General features: G+C 43.5%; 1 pseudogene; it reads left to right on the forward strand.

The window, feature by feature from the left end:
- The first annotated feature begins 1,769 nt into the window (after positions 1–1,769).
- On the forward strand, positions 1,770–1,887 carry LOC126185564 (5S ribosomal RNA; annotated as a pseudogene).
- Positions 1,888–19,973: the final 18,086 nt, after the last annotated feature.

Below are 19,973 nucleotides of genomic sequence, written 5' to 3' on the forward strand. Positions count from 1 at the left end.
TTTCCTATAAACAGTGACTGAGAAGTGCTTAATGTCAAAGTGTAATGTTGTCAGTGACCTACGTAGTGATGACCTAAGATGTTAAGTCCCATAGTGCTCAGAGCTGCTTTTTTTTTTTGGGGGGGGGGGGGGAAGGGATTGGATTGGTAAATGTGGTATCTTGCTGCTGTCTGTCGTAGACAGCACATTTTAAAGTTGTGTCACCGTGTTGTAGTCACTTGGTGATGTATTAATAAATGACCAGAAAGTTAATGCGCTTCTCTAACCATTGTTATACTGCTAGACTGCATAAATCTCTTCCATTCAGTAATTGCTGACACTTTTAGAGTGGACTGCACTGAGTGGAACCACTTACCACACATCCACAGTATATCTTGAAAGGTGGATGTCAGTTTAAGCCTCCGGACCTCTTCAGATGTTGGGAGCACTGATGCTGGAATGATGCATTTGATAATCTCAAGTAGCGAAAAGTCTTTCAACCATTGATAGGGGAGACAATGAAATACATATTGACAGTGTGTTACATTTGTGACAGGCTCTTCAATATGGTAGACAGTTGACAGCTCCAGCAGTTGAGCTTTTTTATATAATAGCTCTTTTAACAATTGCAAATAAATACTCACTTAACAAATTGGAAGTACCTCCAATTATAAACATGAGCTCACTGAAGTTATTTTTCTACTCACATAAGAGAAATGGACAGGAACTGCTGCGGGGGGCCGGCCAGAGTAGCCGAGCGGTTCTAGGCGCTACAGTCTGGAACCGCGCAACCGCTACGGTCGCAGGTTCGAATCCTGCCTCGGGCATGGATGTGTGTTATGTCCTTAGGTTAGTTAGTTTTAAGTAGTTCTAAGTTCTAGGGGACTGATGACCTCAGAAGTTAAGTCCCATAGTACTCAGAGCCATTCGAACCATTTCTTTGCTGCGGGGGTATAGTCCGTCTGCTAACAGGAAAGTGAGCTGCACTCGTGTAGAGGAAATTGATTATGAGAGAAGAGCGCTACAGCTGCCGTACAGGATGACTAAGAATGAATTATCCTGTAGTATTACTGAACAGTGTACAGAGATTTACATAGATTCTGTCAATGTGCGTTTCTTGCGTTACTAGTGTTAGTAATTCATATCTGTATTCCAAATATTGCTAAAGTACTTTGTGGTAAATAAAAATCCGCGGGCACGTCTCCACACTGCATCGCCTGTGATTCAAAAGACGAGCTGCAGAAGGGATGGCATAACTTTTTGAAACACACCGTAGTTGCTTTTTGTGACTGGGGAACTGCCCGCTCACTCTTCATTTTGCAGACCTACGAAGCAGGGAAGTCCATGACCACCATCCGGCGACCTACCTTATCTCGTCCTTCTTCCTCCTCTCCCTCCTTTCCACCCTGTTACATTCCCAGAACACAATTTACCTCTTAATACGGTTCTACTGCGCTTCGATGGGGTACAAACATAACCCACGCTATTTAACAATATGCATTTATTTTATACCATTAAAACACTATTTTTAATAATCTGCGGTTTTTCCAGCCTCTGCATCACGGGAACTATTAGCCTTAAAGAAAGAATGAATAGGACCTATTTCGTAGAACATTTAATATAGTTTCATAATGTATTGGGAAATAAATTCTCTAGAAGCCTTTGTTTTCGAGATATTCAAGAAAAAACATAAAGAAGTGTCCTTTTTAACGCCAACCCCACTCGACCCACACACTCACACCCACCGAACAGGTTTTTTGGTATATTAATTACCCCCTCACCTACTACCGGCCAACGGCCTTGCCACAGTGGTAACATCGGTTCCCGTCAGATCACCGAAGTTAAGCGCTGTCGGACTGGGCTAGCACTTGGATGGGTGACCATCCGGTCTGCCGAGCGCTGTTGGTAAGCGGGGTGCACGCAGCCCTTGTGAAGCAAACTGAGTAGCTACTTGATTGAGAAGTAGCGGTTCCGGTCTTGGAAACTGCCATACGGCCGGGAGAGCGGTATGCTGACCACATGCCCCTCCGTATCCGCATCCAGTGACGCCTAAGAGCTGAGGATGACACGGCGGCCGGTCAGTACCGTTGGGCCTTCATGGCCTGTTCGGGAGGAGTTCCCCAACTACCGTCCAAAAATTTCCGACTTAGAATTTTTCGCCTAATTTTCCTGCGTTGACTGGACTACTTATCCACTTGTACATATTGTCATCGGCGTGGATCGACTCGTACCGCGACTCATTACGGGAGGCCAATTTTGTCGTATCATTTGTCGCTTGAGATGACTATTTCCATTGACGTCAAGTATCTACTTCTGTGTTCTAGAAAGCGTAAGTAAAATCGTTTGTGTGCTTTGATTTTCTTTACACACTATTTTCGTTTTAAATGTAAATTTCTTACTTGAGCAGTAGTATACTGCTGTACATCATGGCGAGAAGTAAACACCATATCACGAGATCATGATACTTGTTACATGACTGGTTTAGAAAACGGAGAACAACCTCTGCATATTAGGTGTCTGAAAGTCTCTTGTTATCTAAGCTGACGAACTGTAATGGAACTCCAAAAGAACTACTTCCTCTGATATGAATATTTCAGGACCTCTTTGTGAGGACATGCATATGAAATTAGGGGACGTCTAGACATATGACTATCATAAATAAGAAAGCAGATGTTGGCGCGGCTGTCGTGCTTCCTGTGTTATGCATAACACGAATGAGTTCTTCCAGGCCATTTGCACTATTTTGTCTTCTGTTTCACGTTAGTAAGATAGTAGAGAAGCGAAATAATGGCTGTATATTTACACCGACTTACTGTACGGTTTTACGAAATTGCAGCATTTTATGTTGTATCGAGTTATCGGTTGCTCCTTGTTCCCCGTGCACTCAAATAACGCCGAACGAAGTTGAGCAGTGCTAAGACACTGAACTCTTAATTCTAGAGGAGGGAAGTTCAGATCCCCGTCCGCTCAGCCAGATTAGGGTTTCCTATGATTTTCCTAAATAACTCAAGGCAAATGCTGTGGTGGCTCCTTTGAAGAGACAAAACCTGTATCCTTCCCCAGTTCGAGCTCAGATGACCTCATCTTCCACGGAACGTTAAACAGTAACCTGTCTTCCCTCCTTCTCAAATTTAGATGGCGATTCTTTTCATTGGAGGCACCTACTATTGGCAGAATCAGTCTACAGTTTGACTTAACTATGATTCTTTTTCTTAGAAATGTGAGTATTTAAAAGTGGGTAATAAGATGCGCAACACACGTGACAAATACTGAACTGGCAGATCGTGGTGCGTTTGGCTCGGTACTTACGGAATTTAGACAGTTTAACAAGCCTTTCATAATTCTCTTCTTACCAGTTTCTAAGTGGTCTTTGTAAATTCCGGAGATTCTTTGTTTCAAATACCTCTCATCGAAATCTTAAATGCGAAATCCCGTGTAATATGCAGCATCGACCTCATTTCTAACCTCGGGCAAATGGCCAGATGTTTAATAGCGCGTGCTGCCTCATGTTGGTTGCATGACCTTTGGTAATTCCAGTCACACTCCGTAACTTGTTGACCCTTATGTTGCCTGGTACCTTTCCGATTACATCCAAAGTGTGCAAACACGGAACAGTATAAGGAGTTGCAGTGATTTTTTATGTTTTAATCGGTACGGTAGTTCGTTTATTTTTCTTGCTCTACATCTAAAGGCTCTACAAAACGTATTCACAGAATTAAGTCTCCAGTCACTATTTTGTAACCAGATACGAATGATCTCGATTAAGTTTATATAGCCCATCAATGTCATCTTGTTAACTTTGAGTGTTCCGGAAACTTTGCGCGACTCGTACCAGCTTCCAAATCGGCCGCTTGTAGTTAGTATTTTTTTCCTCTGAAGTAGGAGGTCTTACACCAGACACATGTTGCTAAAATTTCTTGAGTACGTTCCTGCCTGTTAGTAAAAATTGCAATAACATGAAGAAAATAAGAGAGTACTTGTGTCACATATAAATAATAGTATTATAATAAGCCATTACTGATTCACGTCTTTACAACGTCGCCACTGCCGCAGAGCAGCAGCTCCTTGTAGGTCACTGCATCTTATTACGAAGGCTCTCTCGTTTTCAAGGGGTGTTGCCCTCTACACTACGTACATCAATCTTAGTCCACAGCTCATTGCCCTGACTGCTGGAAGACAGTGGCCATCTAGTTAAGCGTGCGACCGTGTCCCACGCCGTGACATTTCAGGCGAACTGAGGAAGCAGGTACAAAGTGGTGTCTGCAGAGATCTACATAATACATGGACGATGCGTGTAACATGTGCTTGATCGTTGTATTGTTGGAACACCAGCAGAATGCGTTTGACAGTCTACACGTTAATGCGTGCACGTCGTGACGCTAGTGTAAAACTCTGGCAAACAGTCTTCGAGGTAACAAAGTATAAGACGTTTACAATTAAACTTTCGCTCCCTCAGAGGTCCCTCGTCAAAAACTAGTCACCGTGAGACAATGAAACTTCGTGGAAATACTTGTAAGGGCATGCGGAAGAGAACGAAGAAATCGTTGAAAGAAAACGTAGTAATCTCCGCATTAGAGTGTAACATTTGTGAATTGCGTATCGTGTTTACGTTCCAGGTTAGAGAGGTTGCTCCATGTGACGACCGTTTGCATCCACGACAGCCTGGAACCGAACTAAGAGGTTGCTTTACGGTGCCCGAAACATCCACGGACCATGGAATGTTCAGTTGTCGTGACACAGCTCGTGCACTGCTTGAAGATCGCATATTGCTCTCAGCATTCTCAACCATGGCATCAGTAACTTCGTCAACAATTTGTGGCGCAATTGGCCGTAGGCCTGTGCCAAGAGCAGTTCCCAAACCGTCAGTTAATTCGAACTTCCGAATCATGTTCAACTCCGGTGCTGAAAGAGGACCTCTCCGTATTCTTTTAATGCGACGATACCTGCGAAGATCAGGAGCGTTATTGCTGTTGTTTTGATAAAATAGTTCTACGAGTAGAGCCCTGCTCACCTTATCCAGACCCATGTTGACTGCAACTGTAATACACATTGATGTTTGTGCTTCAATCCCACGTCGACGTACTAGTAAAGACAAGTCATGACACTACTAACAACGCAAATCATGAAGTGCACAGTCTGAACATCATTCCTATAAAATTGGGCACCCATAAGATAAACAGTTTTCATCTACACTAGTTCAAGTAGCGAAAGCTCAGCTACAACCCCCTTATACATCAACGTTGTACATTCTTGTCTGCCAGATAAGGATCTGGATGTCTGACTTACTGTATCGGCTGCGCTCGTCGGCTCCGATATGCAAATGACAGCGACACGCCATCGATTGTCTGTCGCAGTCGTAGATAGATGGGTTAGTGTAAATGATAGTACAGGTATCAGTAATACGGGTGCGATGTTCAGCGTCCATATAAGTCCGTGTTCTCTTATACCAATGTGTTACGATGACTCAGAGGAAGAGAAGCGTGGTGGACACATCACTGGTCCACCTCTGCTTATCCAATAAGTCCCACATAAGACAGACCGTAAGACACAATTGGTCGTACAATACCACATACAAAATCATCCAACAGAATCAACAGTGTGTCCTCTACAAACTGGTGATAAAGCTGAGCAGTCAAGCTGCCAGGCAGAAAGTGCAGTCCAATGACGTTGTTGTCGTCAGTCCATACGTTAATGTCAAATGTAACTTTTTGGCGGTGTTTTAACTACTGTATACTGACATACCTCGCACCAAACGCGGTTGTTCCTACTGTTAAAAATATCATGCGCGAAATTAGTGTCGTCTTTCCACAGAACGTAACGGGGAGAGCCAAGTTTATCTAGGCTGCGTTGCAGAAACAAGCGAGCGATTCTACGTGTGTTAGTCGACGGCGCATCAGCGACACTCCCTTCTCAAAGTTTCTCATTCTGACGTCCCTCTCTCTGCCGGTGTCATGCTGATGTGCTGTTAAGGTTTCGATCGTTGGCATCTATCTGTGCACCTTTTTGACTATCTGATCACATCTGTTCATACAGATGTACTACTTGTGCATTGCCTCCCACGTCACCATGCACAAGGTACCTACTACCATTTCGGTGTGTGTCCCCCATATTGAAAACCAAGAGTGCAACAGTACCGTTGTCACACACAGCAGCAGTGTGTCGTATAGATGCGTTGTGGCCGAGCGCTTCTAGGCGCTTCAGTGTGGAACCGCGCGACCGCTACAGTCGCAGGTCCGAATCGTGCCTCGGGCATGGATGTGTGTGACATCCTTAGGTTAGTTAGGTTTAAGTAGTTCTAAGTTCTAGGGGACTGATGAACTCAGATGTGAAGTCCCATAGTGCTCAGAGCCATTTGAACATTTTTTGTCGTATAGATGTGCACAGTGCAGACATACCAGGAGGATCATAATGATAGAAGAAATTAATTTCCCTGTCTTTGTAATTTTTGTGTAAATATCTCTCCAGGAACGTCAATTCGGTCTTTGAAACATTAAAAACTGGTAAAAAAAGCTTGTGGGACACCAGAATTGACACATTGCCACTATTCGTATAGGGACTTTGCTCTAACGTTTGACTTATCCGCGGATGTGACATCAGTTTTTCGTCCTTTATTTACGGTTGCCCGGTTTTTATTTTATAAGAGACGTTCTCTATGACCGCGATAAAATATCCGTCTCGGTATGATTAGTTTTAGGACGATCGAGGTCGGTTGGGAAGGGGCATTAATAAATTTTGAATGGGTTGCACTTAAATCGCGAAGACGAACATCAAAAGTTACTATTTTGTTGTCCCTGCTACAATAGCAACGGCTTTCTTTTGGCGACCTTGCTGCTGCATCTTCACCGCAGTGTTAGTTGCATGATAACACTGGTACACAGCGGCGTGGATGAGTTGTATTGTATTGTATTGTATTGTATTGTACGGAACTGGGGACATGGAAACTACGGAGAGGCTTCGTCCCCGCCGTAGCCCTCAGTGGTTCACAACGCCACAACAGGCTACAGCAGTCCACTCACCCCACCGTCGCCCCACACCGAACCCAGGGTTACTGTGCGGTTCGGCCCCCAGTGGACCCACCCGGGAATGTCTCACAACAGATGAATGTGACCCCAGTGTTTGCGTGGTAGAGTAATTGTGGTGTACGCGTACGTGGAGAAAGTGTTTGCGCAGCAATCGCCGACATAGTGTAACTGAGGCGGAATAAGGGGAACCAGCCCGCATTCGCCGAGGCAGATGGAAAACTGCCTTAAAAACCATCCACAGACTGGCCGGCTCACCGGACCTCGACCCTAATCCGCCGGGGGGATTCGTGCCGGTAAGCGGCACGCCTTCCCGCCCAGAAAGCAGTGCGTTAGACTGGATAGGTTTACTATAAATGACACTACGCTGAACTGTTCACATAGCGGACGGCAGCAACGTAACAGTACTTTTGCATCTGAGGGTTGTTGCGTTACTCTGTGTTTTAGTTATATGTTTTCGTGATTCCAAGTTACAGACTCTCTGTGGAGAAGGCATTTTCACGAAAATAAAGGTAATTGTGTTATAATAATTATATTATTATTCTGTAACGAACCACCGGAGACCAAGGGTCCGTTATATCGAAGTACTAAAAAAAATCCCTGTAGAACCTCCTAAATTTTGTCCGTGGAATGCTGGTTCACCTAGCGTATTCTCGGTCGGTGTATAATGTTCGTGACGTTGTACGTTATTGGATGAGTGTCTTATAAATGTTGGTCTGTGGATGGCGCAACGGGAGCGCAAGTAGAAGGTGGTTGAGATTATCCGGTTAGAGTTCAAAAATGGTTCAAATGGCTCTGAGCACTATGGGACTTAACTTCTGAGGTCATCAGCCCCCTAGAACTTAGAACTATTTAAAACTAACTAACCTAAGGACATCACACACATCCATGCCCAAGGCAGGATTCGAACCTGCGCCGTAGCGGTCGCGCGGTTCCAGACTGTAGCGCCTAGACCCGGCCGGCCCGGTTAGAGTGGTGAGCTTCATTCCGTGGAGGTGCACCGCTTAGCAGCCGTGGCCGTCTGTCTTTCTGATTATGGCTGTATGACGTCGAGAAAGTTGACTAAAAACTGTCCCCTATTGGAACTGATTGCTACCCCAGTTTCGAGACCATGCGTCGAATGACTAATTTCATCTATGGCTTAGAGGTCTAAATGCGGGAGTCAGACTATCGAGAGATTCCCTTCAGTCTTGCTAATAATTGTTAAGTAGCCCACTGTGTCAGTGCATATACTTTCAGAACGCACATTGATCCATCATATCTCGATCCCTTTTGTTTTGGATGGCGCTAGTACATGGACGTTCTGAAAAGTAATGCCCCGAATTTTTTATGCGAAAACTCTTAAAGCTTTTAAAATAAAACAAGAGTTTTCACATAAAAAATTATGAGTCGTTATTTTTGAGGGCGCCCTCGTATAACTTAGCTCGTGTATATCAAGCAGATATTGAGTCGTTGTTACGGTCCAATTTTGATAGTCGAGTTTTCCCCAGAGTACTCCGCGACTTCATTGCGATCAATATGTCATTTAGGTGATGCAAGGCATCCTTGAAAGCTTTTCCGATGGGATCTCGGGGTGAGTTTGAACGTGACTCTTCCTACCATCGTGGAGCAGTAACATGCGAATCCTTTACTTTTCGACGATTTGGATTCACGTGTATCGGGACCAGATTACCCAGTTTTCGCACGGAATCTATCGTTATCGGTTTCAGTATGTTTTTGCTTTCGACGAGTAGTTCTCCTACTTTCCTGTTTACACTGCTGGTTGGCCATGCCCGTCTCAGCGCAACGCTGCAGAAGGTAACTTGACCTGCGGGATAGAAGAAGTCGCTGTAATCTAGCTGCGAACCGCGTGTTTCTTTTTTTTTATGTGTGCTTTTGCGTGTTTTTCAACACTTTGTCATTAATATTTAGTTTGAAACGGGGAACATGCCTGCATTCGCATGAATAGATGTGAGATGAAGTCTGCGGAATGAACGCCTGGTTGGCTGTTACCTTCAATATTTTCCGCAGTCTCTCTCTCCCTCTCCCCCCTCCTCTCGCGCTCTCGAAAAGCATGGATTAATTAAACGAGGGTACGCTGTGATAAAAGCAAGCATATTGCTATAATGTCCCAAATGAAACGTTGGGTTCCTGCGCCAAGCCATAGAAAAGGTAAGTTTCAAATTAAAATGTGTTGTATGTGCGAATGAATGTTTCAACAAGTGTGGGATCCTTGGCTGTCCGACAGTTCTCTGCGGCCCTGAGCGCGGAGCCGAACAGTGTCAAGGCTGTAGAGCCTTCTCTGCAGTCACTTCTGTGGAGCCACTCCCTCACGCATTTACGCAGCAATTATTTCAACTCACCTGCCGTGCCACGGAAAACATTTAGCAACATTCCCCATGAATTCGCACGCGGTGACTTTTGGAGTGAACACAGATCAAGCATGAAAACAGGAAGAAGGTGTACTGAACTGTGGGGAAAAAAATCAAAATAGAAATAGTGAACGATCCAATTTTAATGTGTGCAATATCAATCACTGTTAATGAGCGTCATGCTGTGGTTGTGTGCTCACGATTTTCCTCACGCGTTCCGTTTTGGTAGTTTTGACTCTTGAATTCCTTCGTTGTAACATAGTTCACACCAGTTTATTTGTTGTTTACGTTTCTGTGAGAGATCTATGTGGCATTTCGCCTGCTCGCACTATTCATCATATTTACTTGGGACGGTAATTACCACATGACTCATATTCTGTGCTGAGTAATGAGAGCAGGCGAGATGCTGCATAGTGCCGGCCCCGGTGGTCTAGCGGTTCTAGGCGCGCAGTCCGGAACCGCGCGACTGCTACGGTCGCAGGTTCGAATCCTGCCTCGGGCATGGATGTGTGTGATGTCCTTAGGTTAGGTAGCTTTAAGTAGTTCTAAGTTCTAGGGGACTGATGACCAAAGGCGCTGCAGTCTGGAACCGCAAGACCGCTACGGTCGCAGGTTCGAATCCTGCCTCGGGCATGGATGTTTGTGATGCCCTTAGGTTAGTTAGGTTTAACTAGTTCTAAGTTCTAGGGGACTAATGACCTCAGCAGTTGAGTCCCATAGTGCTGAGAGCCATTTGAACCATTTTGATGCTGCATAGACCTCTCACAGAATTGAAAACAACAAATAAACGGGTGTGAGCTATGAAACCGGAACGCAAGAGGCATAGCATGTGGTACCTGTGTAAAACAAATAGGAGGTATGTGCGTCTGGAGGTCCCTTCATTACACGTCGCTATTGCAAACGTACGTTACACCGTGACACGTACACAAATTTGAATACAGCGAACAGACACGTCAATAACCAGACGGACAAAAAAATGGCTCTGAGCACTGTGGGACTCAACTTCTGAGGTCATCAGTCCCCTAGAACGTAGAACTACTTAAACCTAACTAACCTAAGGACATCACAGACACCCTTGCCCGAGGCAGGATTCGAACCTGCGACCGTAGCGGTCGCGCGGTTCCAGACTGTAGCGCCTAGAACCGCTCGGCCGGCCCAGACGGATAGTTCCTAATTTTGTGGAAAAAGATGGGCACGAGGGAAATTTGAACCCAGATCACCCCCTTTGCAGTCTAACATCCTGGCCACACAGCCACGACACGACGGTCATTAACATTGCCCGATATTGTACATATTAAGTTTGGGCCGTTCACTCTTTCTATTTTGCTTTTTTTTTCACAGTTCAATACACCTCCTTCCTGTTTTCATGTTTCATCTGTGTTCAGTTTTTGACGGGCTATCCAATGGGCCAACTTACCACTCAATCTGGGCGAGGAGGGGGGGGGGGGGAGCGGGTGCGATGGGAAGTTTCCCTTTCTAACTCTTTTGTCCAGGAAATATAACACACAGCCGCATCATCAATTTTCTCTCCGAAAACTTTTTGATCACATCAAAAAGTCACTCATGAAAGTGACATGAGTTTCTTGAGTTGTTGGGACCAAATGGGGAGCACTTTGAAGTTGTATAGCACTTGTTTACTCCTTTTCATCCGTTTGCCGTGTATCTCCTTTCGTTATTCTGTTCATCATGTGGCTGGTCGAGAGGGGTTCTCAGCAAATTTTTAATTCTTGACAGGGACCTTGGACATTGTGCCAGAAATAAATTGAAAATAGTTCAAATTCCCCTGTTCCGACCAAGGTCTTCGGGAGGTGTCCCGTGTTTGTAAGCAAATGCCGAGAGTGGTAACCCCTTTCATTTAATGCCACTACCAACTCGCCTGGCAATTCGTTAAAATGAGCCGCGACTGCATTATGGGCTGGATCTGAAGCAGCCAGTTGCTCTCATGGTAGTAAAATACACGCTAAGTCTCCTATCTCCATGATCGTGTGTAACAAGGGAAACACAGCTCTGCGTGTCACAAACACCCGTCACCGTCATCCAAATTATCACACTAAAATACCCTCAGTATTTTCGTACATCTGACGAAACCTATGAAAATGGGTTACTGTGTTAGTGTAAACAGGTTCCTCCGACAGGAGATGGTAGGAAATCAGGCACCAGACGTACACACTGGGATGTTCTATTACAAAAAGGAAACTTCCCTCGGTTAGTCTGTAAACGCCGTTATTGTCAGGGCATTTAGTTTACTTCGAAAGTTGTTTTTAGAGTAGTTTGCTCTGTAGTCTTTACCTTAAATAAGGATTTTTAGCCGGCCGGTGTGGCCGAGCGGTTGTAGGCGCTTCAGTCTGGAACCGCGCTACCGCTACGGTCGCAGGTTCGAATCCTGCCTCGGGCATGGATGTGTGTGATGTCCTTAGGTTAATTAGGTTTAAGTAGTTCTAAGTTCTAGGGGACTGATGACCTCAGATGTTAAGTCCCATAGTGCTCAGAGCCATTTTTGAAGGATTTTTACAGTAGGGACTCAACAATAAAAATGTAAGATAGAAAGTTCTCAGAATAATTTGCAAAATCGGTTTGTGTCGTTTGTGAAATAAATACAAAGGTTTCGTGAAACAGTTGCTTGTGCATAACATCCAAAGTCAGTTTGTTAAAAACTCGAGCCTGTAGGCTGGGAGTCTTTCAAGGAGTTGTGACGTTAATTCTGTTTTTTATCTCAGCGCAGTCTGTAGGAAAACTTAAACGAACATTCCGTCTGTTTCGAAGGATCAATTGGAAATCAATAGGAGTACCTTGCGAAGGATGTGATCACCTTCACTTGGTCATTAGGTGGTCGTAAGACAAATGACTGTCACGTCGGTACTGTTTTATGACAACCTCCGTGTATTTTACTGTGAGATGATGCCACAACCAACTGTTTACATTATTCCAATAAACTATATATGTGCTTTTTCAAGTGGTAAGGATTTACTGTAAACCAGCCGTGCAGTCTGTTGTATAGTCGGCTGGGTTGGGTGTAAATAATGCTTGCCACTGACAAGGCACGTAGTTGGAACAGTAGAATATGTTATGTTGGCAGGAAGAAATAGAATAGTAACCTTGAATGTGAAAGTTCGTGACAAAAGCGAAACTTTTTCCATTTATTATTGTTATTAGAACGCAATCCGAAAATTTACACGTTGTTACTCTTGAGAATTGGGGATATAGATAGGATAATTCATCTCATGCGCACTACGCAAATTGGGAATCTTTGTGCGTTAGTTAAATTAATAATTTTGCTTTGAAAGGTACTCACTGTCTGTTAGTGGCAATCACTTTCGTGAAAAATGCTGTTGTCGAGTTTCTACAGTTGTTATTTTTAGACAAGCAATCGAATTTCTAATGGGAGCTTATACAGCACACCAGCACATGGTGATTGATTGTTTGAGAGTACTGAAAGTGTCGAAATTAGCTAGTATTTTTTCAAGAAAGTGACATTCACTAGCGGATAATGACTACATTTCAACAGTTTACAGAGTCTTTGCGACCGTGTCTCAAGAATACAATTTTATAGGCTTCAAAATCGCGCAGGTGTTAAATATCTGATTACGTCGCTGTTGGTATATTAAAATTGTACGTTAGCACTATAAAGAAGAAAGCATGTCAAATGTATAAACAGTAAGATAGTTAGCTCTGCCAGTTACCTTCACATGTCTCAAGCTCTCGTAAGAGTTGCACCTTAAGTTTTGTTGTACGACATTAAGTTTTTAAATGTTACATTTAGTGTTGGGGAACACAGTCCCCATACGAAAATTTTAGTGCAGTTCGTATCTGCAAGTGTGTCTTCCGAAAATATTAGATTTACCTTTCTGTTTAGTACTTCTTGAACTGAGTCATATTTGTTTCTTTTCAGATTTCGTGGCATATGCCAGAATTGTTTACTCAGTAGAGGGGGCACGGCCAATTTCTGTGTAGAACATTGCCAAATCGTAGCAGAAATGCTTCATCCCTAATAACCTAAACGTCGACGGGACGCTTACAGCAACGGTACCGCCGGGGGTAGTAATATTTCTTGGCCTAGAGATATGTTGGCACAGCTTCCTTTGGGAGAAGGCGAGTGGGGTGGCGCGCTGCCAGGAGGCTGCGCTCGTGTCCACAACTCGCTGCCTACATTGGCTGTCCTAATTTTGCTTAAATCACTCTAAGCTTCTTTGAGAAGACTGTTCGTGAATGAAGAGTTACCATAGTTACCATTTCCTTTGCGAACCTCAGGAAAAATGCACAGTTCCTTGGAATGTCTGCATTGCCAGAGCCTTAACAGCGAAATCACCGTCACTGTTTCCTTGTTGAATGACATAACAAGCAACAAACGTATATTTCACAAGTGCATCGGCCATGCAAGCATGTGTGCTATGCTGCACTGGTGATTCTTCAGAATAAAATTAGAAACCAGTTAAGGAAGAGTTGTATAAAAAAACAGCCCACGTGGAGCTAGTAATTCTCCAGTTCTGTGTAAAGAAAAAAAGGAGAAAAAAGCACGCTTGCATTTGATGATAACGCTGAAAGTTATTGAAACGTTTGTCATGACGTAAAGTTTTAAAGGGACATGCCCCTGAACGGGCTGCATTTTTAGCATTATGGTTCAAATGGTTCTGAGCACTATGGGACTCAACTTCTGAGGTCATTAGTCCCCTAGAACTTAGAACTAGTTAAACCTAACTAACCTAAGGACATCACACACATCCATGCCCGAGGCAGGATTCGAACCTGCGACCGTAGCGGTCCCACGGTTCCAGACTGCAGCGCCTAGAACCGCACGGCCACTTCGGCCGGCTTTCAGCATTATCTTCACCCTCATAGTGCAACTGATCTATAAATGAGAGATAGCTCAAAATTCTTACACACAATTAGGGTCATTAGTCAAAGCATTTCCCAAAATATCATTGATATATTTATTATATTTTGGTACTGGCAACAATATTTATAATAGTTTAAAAAAATGGAACACTATTACATTGCAGTACCATTCTCTTTGGAACCACTGACTGCACAGCTTGGAAAAAGAGTCAGAGTACAGACAACATTCACGTAAGTGTTTTATGCCTCCAATTTCCTTCCCTGATGCTGATCAGTGAAAAAGACAAGTAATTTATTTTACTACAACAAAAATATTTAAAAATGTAGCTCAAATATCACCGACATCATCATCATGTTATACATTTTTCGGGAAATAGTAGGCAAGGGAGGTATAGGAGGTCATTATAAACATCTGTACCAATTTTTGTGACTTTAAATTCAGTCATTTAGGAGAAAAGTGTACCTGGATGATGAAAATTCAAGTTTTCGGTAAATCGCAAAAGAAGACTTACAGATTTATTAGGTTACCATTATGCTCGTTTAGAGCATTCCACTTTTCTTCCTGTTTCCTTATCCTCCATACTCTTTTTCTTCATTCTTTTCATTATCCTTGACTCCTTGGTTGCAGCTTCTGCAGCTGTCTCTGCTTCGGTTACCCGCCGCTTATCAAAGCAGTTAGAGCTGAAGCCATAGTCCTTCCCGTCTGGATGATCAATTTCTTCGTAACATTGATCCTTGAAATTGAACCATCATTGAATGTTATTATTGCATTCATTACACCAGTCTTCAGCACTATCAGCCGAACAAATACAGTTTTGGGTATTCTCTCCCATATACAGCTGTTGAAGCTTTCATTTGCATTCTGAGAGAGACCATGCATACATTACCTAAGTAGATTTTTATTTTCCAAATCCCTATATGTAGGCCTAATTGCCTCCATTACTGCAAGTGGTAAGGAGTGCTTGAGAGTATATTGTAAGCCTGTAGCATTGCTCAACCACGAATCTTCCCCTTTTGGACACAAACCACGCTGTGAGGGCTTCATCTGTTGACACTCTGTGAAACCATGTTGCCCAAACAGCTCATCTCATGTTCTCCAAATCTCTTACATTTCTCCTTATTGCTAGCCCATAGTATAGTGCTTTAGTTGATGTATTATGTAAATGACAGTCGAATGAAAACATACAGATGGGAAAAAGGTAAATAAACTATTATTTCAAAAGTAATTGTCATAACGGTAAATACGTATATGTCACTTTGAGACAAGATGATCAGTGCCTTCAAGGAAAAATGTTGGCGGTTGCTTACGGAACCAAGATTGCACCCAGGCGTGAACCTCTTCGCCCGAAGCAAATCTGCGGCCACGAATGTGTTTCTTCAGGGTACCAAAAATATGGTAACCACATGGGGAGAGATCAGGACTGTATGGAGGATGTGCAGGAGCTGCTCCCCAGCGAAACTTCTGCAGCGTAGTTGAAACAACCTTGGCAACATGTGGACGGGCATTATCCTGGAAGAGAACGATGCCGTCCATGAACATTCGTGGGCGTTTCGATTTGATGGCGCCTTTCAAGTTTTCCGAAGTGTCCATGTACCTCTGTGCGTTAATTGGGGTGCGTTGTTCCAGAAAGTCAGTGAGTAACTGGCCCCAGCTGGCCGGGGTGGCCGAGCGGTTCTAGGCGCTACAGTCTGGAACCGCTCGACCGCTACGATCGCAGGTTCGAATCGTGCCTCGGGCATGGATGTGTGTGATGTCCTTAGGTTAGTTAGGTTTAATTAGCTCTAAGTTCTAGGCGACTGATGACCTCAGAAGTTAAGTCGCATAGTGCTCAGAGCCATTTGAACCAGCCTTCCGTTGCTCTCAAACAGCATTGTAAATGAAAATCCCCGTTTCTGTGGTGCAGTATCTTCTCGTAAATGCATCATATACTCTCCGACTGCCGGTTTATCCACGGGTCTCTCGTAAATCAGGGGAAAGACATGCCTGTCATCATGGATCGATTTGGTGATGATGATGTTTGGTTTGTGGGGCGCTCAACTGCGCGGTCATCAGCTCCCGTACATGGTCCCAATTTTTACACAGTCGAATCTAGCCACTGTCACGAATGATGATGATGATGATGATAAAATAATGAGGACAACACAAACACCCAGTACCCGGGCAGAGAAAATCCCCAATCCGGCTGGGAATCGAACCCGGGACCTCGTGATCCAGGGGTAGCAGTGCTAGCCACTAGACCACGAACTGCGGACGATCGCTTTTGTGAAACTACGTTATAAATCAGTAAGCTGTCCAGTTCAGTTACATTCCATCCTGTGAACACCCGACATAAATGTCAGTCCGTTGTTACATACGTGTCTTACAATTTTATTCAAGTGGTGCGAATTTGGAGTGATAGGAGAACTATCGCAGTTAATGCAAATGCTTGAACACTCAGTTCTGTCCGTTTTTAGTCATTTGCATTTCCACATCGTAAAAGGGAGCTATAGCTCTTCCAGGGATGTAAGGCAGTGCGTTTAATCAAGCTGAAGTCTATGAGTCGACCACATGGCGAATGCTGCGTTGCATCAGTGAAACTAAAAGTGTGTGTGCTATACATATAAAGGAGAAAAAGGAGCTACAAGTTAAGAAAACAAAAGGCACTTGCAGCGTTGAAAATGAGATCAATAAAAACGTTGTGCTGACCAAGGTATAAATGTGTTTACGCCAACTGAAGATCAATGAAAGCTTGAAACGTGTCTTGGCGTAAAGAAAGCCATATAAAGTGAGAATGGTTGCTGTATTTCTTCAAGTAAGCCTCTATCGGTTTGCAAAATGGTTCTACTGCGCATGTACTGCAATAAAGAATGCGTAATCATTTGTGAGTCTGGTAGTACTAGGACGCTCGTTTTGCGTCATTTGTACTTGGTTACGTGTACACCATAATGTATAATGTTTTTGTAAAACTTAAGTTCTGTATTTTGTGGTTTTCACATAATAGTTTCCGTGCTTCGAAAGTATAATGCTTCGAAGCACAGGCACATACAGATATGTCAGAAACGAGTCTTTTTTGTTCGATTTGATATTATAACATGTCATTGTCTTAAAAGGTTAAATATAAAAATGCAGCAGATTAAGATGGCAAAAGGGAATACAGGTACTGTTATGTGTCGACAGAAGTGCCGACACAGTGTTATTTAGAAGGGCCGAATAGGCACGCTATCAGCTCACCCAGAATATCGTGAAGTCTGAAACAGGATGCTCAATGAATGCTAATAAGAAAAGTACGTTGCTTTGGGAATACTTAACTTTAATCCATCCTTTTGGTATACATCGTTTATGGTGAATACAAGTAAGACTCTCTCCAGATATGGTTAACTGCGCCTTGCTAGGTCGTAGCTATGGACTTAGCTGAAGGCTATTCTAACTGTCTCTCGGCAAATGAGGGGAAGGCTTCGTACGTCTAGTCGCTAGCAATGTCGTCCGTACAACTGGGGCGAGTGCTAGTCCGCCTCTCTAGACCTGCCATGTGGTGGCGCTAGGTCTGCAAGTACTGACAGTGGCGACACGCGGGTCCGACATGTACTAATGGACCGCGGCCGATTTAAGCTACCACCTAGCAAGTGTGGTGTCTGGCGGTGACACCACAGGTACGTAAAAAATGAAATTGACAGAAATTGCAAAATGGCAAAACAGGAATGGTTAGACGAGAAATATAAGGATGTAGAAGCGTGCATAACTAGATAGATGCTGCCACTAGGGAAATTGGAGAGAACTTAGGAGAAAAGAGCAGCAGTTGTATGAACATCAAGCGCACAGATGACTAGCCAGTACAGATAAGGAGACCTAGCGGCTCAAATGGCTCTGAGCACTATGGGACTCAACTGCTGTGGTCATATAAGTCCCCTAGAACTTAGAACTACTTAAACCTAACTAACCTAAGGACATCACACACATCCATGCCCGAGGCAGGATTCGAACCTGCGACCGTAGCGGTCGTGCGGTTCCAGACTGTAGCGCCTTTAACCGCTCGGCCACTCCGGCCGGCACCTAGCGGCAATTGGGATTTTTGTATTTATGACGTTCAGAAATCAAATATCAAAACCAAAGCGATTCGATGTAATTCTCAAAACTTCTCGAGAAAATCGACTTTGAAATTTTACGACTGTCTTTAATATCCTAAAGTAAGGTCGACTTTTTGGTAGGCAATGTGGCTCTGTGGTGGAATTCTCGCCTTTCACGAAGGGGTCTGGGTTCGATTGCTAGGGGATGCAAAATTTTTAAACAAAGTTGCATGTTCTGCGAGCATTTCCATGAATAGGAAAATACATAAAGATGGGGAAAATACCAACAGCGCTCGTGACTGGTACTCGCTGGACGGATGGTTCTAGTCACGTTTTGGTCAATATTTCTTCGATATTTTCTGTTCAGTTCGAAAATCAACACCATTTAAATATAAAATTCATCAATTTTATGCTAATTGACAGATATTTGTCAGTTTTATAAAGAATAGTCTTCTTATTCGTGATTAAAACATTGCAAACAAAAAGCCACTTTTCATTGCAAATATCAATTCTTTTGTAAGAGCTTGGTAAGAGAAATTGTTTAAATTAAAAACAATCGAAGGTTAGAGAGAAATACCCGTAGAATCTTTGTTTAAAAATTTCCTTCGGCCGGCAATCAAATCCAGGCCCCCTACCTGGCAAGAGAACATTCTGCCATACAGCCGCACTGTCTCCCCTTTCTTTGGTGTATTAAATACTCTCGGAGAACTTCAAAGTTGACATTCTCGAGAATTTTTGAGCACTGCATATAACTACTTAGCTGGACTGATATTTCAGTTCTGATGTTCACTTAACATAAGTATAACAAATTACAAAGATCCGATTGTCTTGTGGTCTCCTTGTCAGTGAATAAGGGAAATCTGAAATGTGGAAGGAATATGCGGAGGGTATATATAAGGGAATCATGCGTAAGGACGATATTATGGAAAGAGCAGAGGAAGTAGGTAACGATGAGCCTGGAAATATGGTTGCGCAAGAAAAATTTGACAGAGCGCTGAAAGAACATAGTCCAAACAAGGTCCCTGGAATAGACGACATTCCCTAAGAATTATTGAGGTCCTTGGGAGAGCAAGCCGTGAAAAAATTATTCCACCTGGTGTGTGAAATACATGAGACAGGCGAAATATGCCCAGACTTCAAGAACAACGTACACCGTCCGTCCGAAAAGCTCCCAGACAGGTTTTATTCCTGGCGTATAAACGACGTTAGCGCAGTAACTACGATGACGTATTGGACAAACAACTGTAAACAAAAGATGTGCATTCAACCAGTTAGTTGTCAGCAGACAGTGTTCAGTAGTGAACGTGCAGCCGTAGTCTGTCAATATTGTCACAAATAGCAATGGAGCAACATCTCCACAGTGTTAAAAAGACTTTGGAGAACGTAAAATTGTGTGCTAAGTTTATGGCGTCTGCCGCTGATTTAAATACAAAACGCAGAGAATTCTTTTCTGGAGTGTATTTTTGCACAAAAAAACACACATTATAAGTGTTATTACAATCTGTTGATTGGCTAACAATACGAACCCCTGACTACCAATCCATTCTGTGAAAACCGCACGTTAGTAGCACTTTCCATTTTCGCAATATTTGCAGTACAAGTTTTAGGTGGTTTGCCCTGTACAAGGGGCGACCAAAGAGTTTTTGTTTGAGTATGTTGCTGCAACATGTATGCAACCCGGCGCGACTTCGATGCTGGTGTGTAAGCACAGACATGTAGGCAAGGCGTTAATGTGTCCTTCGAACGG

This window comes from Schistocerca cancellata, chromosome 4 (assembly GCF_023864275.1).
Source record: "Schistocerca cancellata isolate TAMUIC-IGC-003103 chromosome 4, iqSchCanc2.1, whole genome shotgun sequence".
Taxonomy (NCBI): domain Eukaryota; kingdom Metazoa; phylum Arthropoda; class Insecta; order Orthoptera; family Acrididae; genus Schistocerca; species Schistocerca cancellata.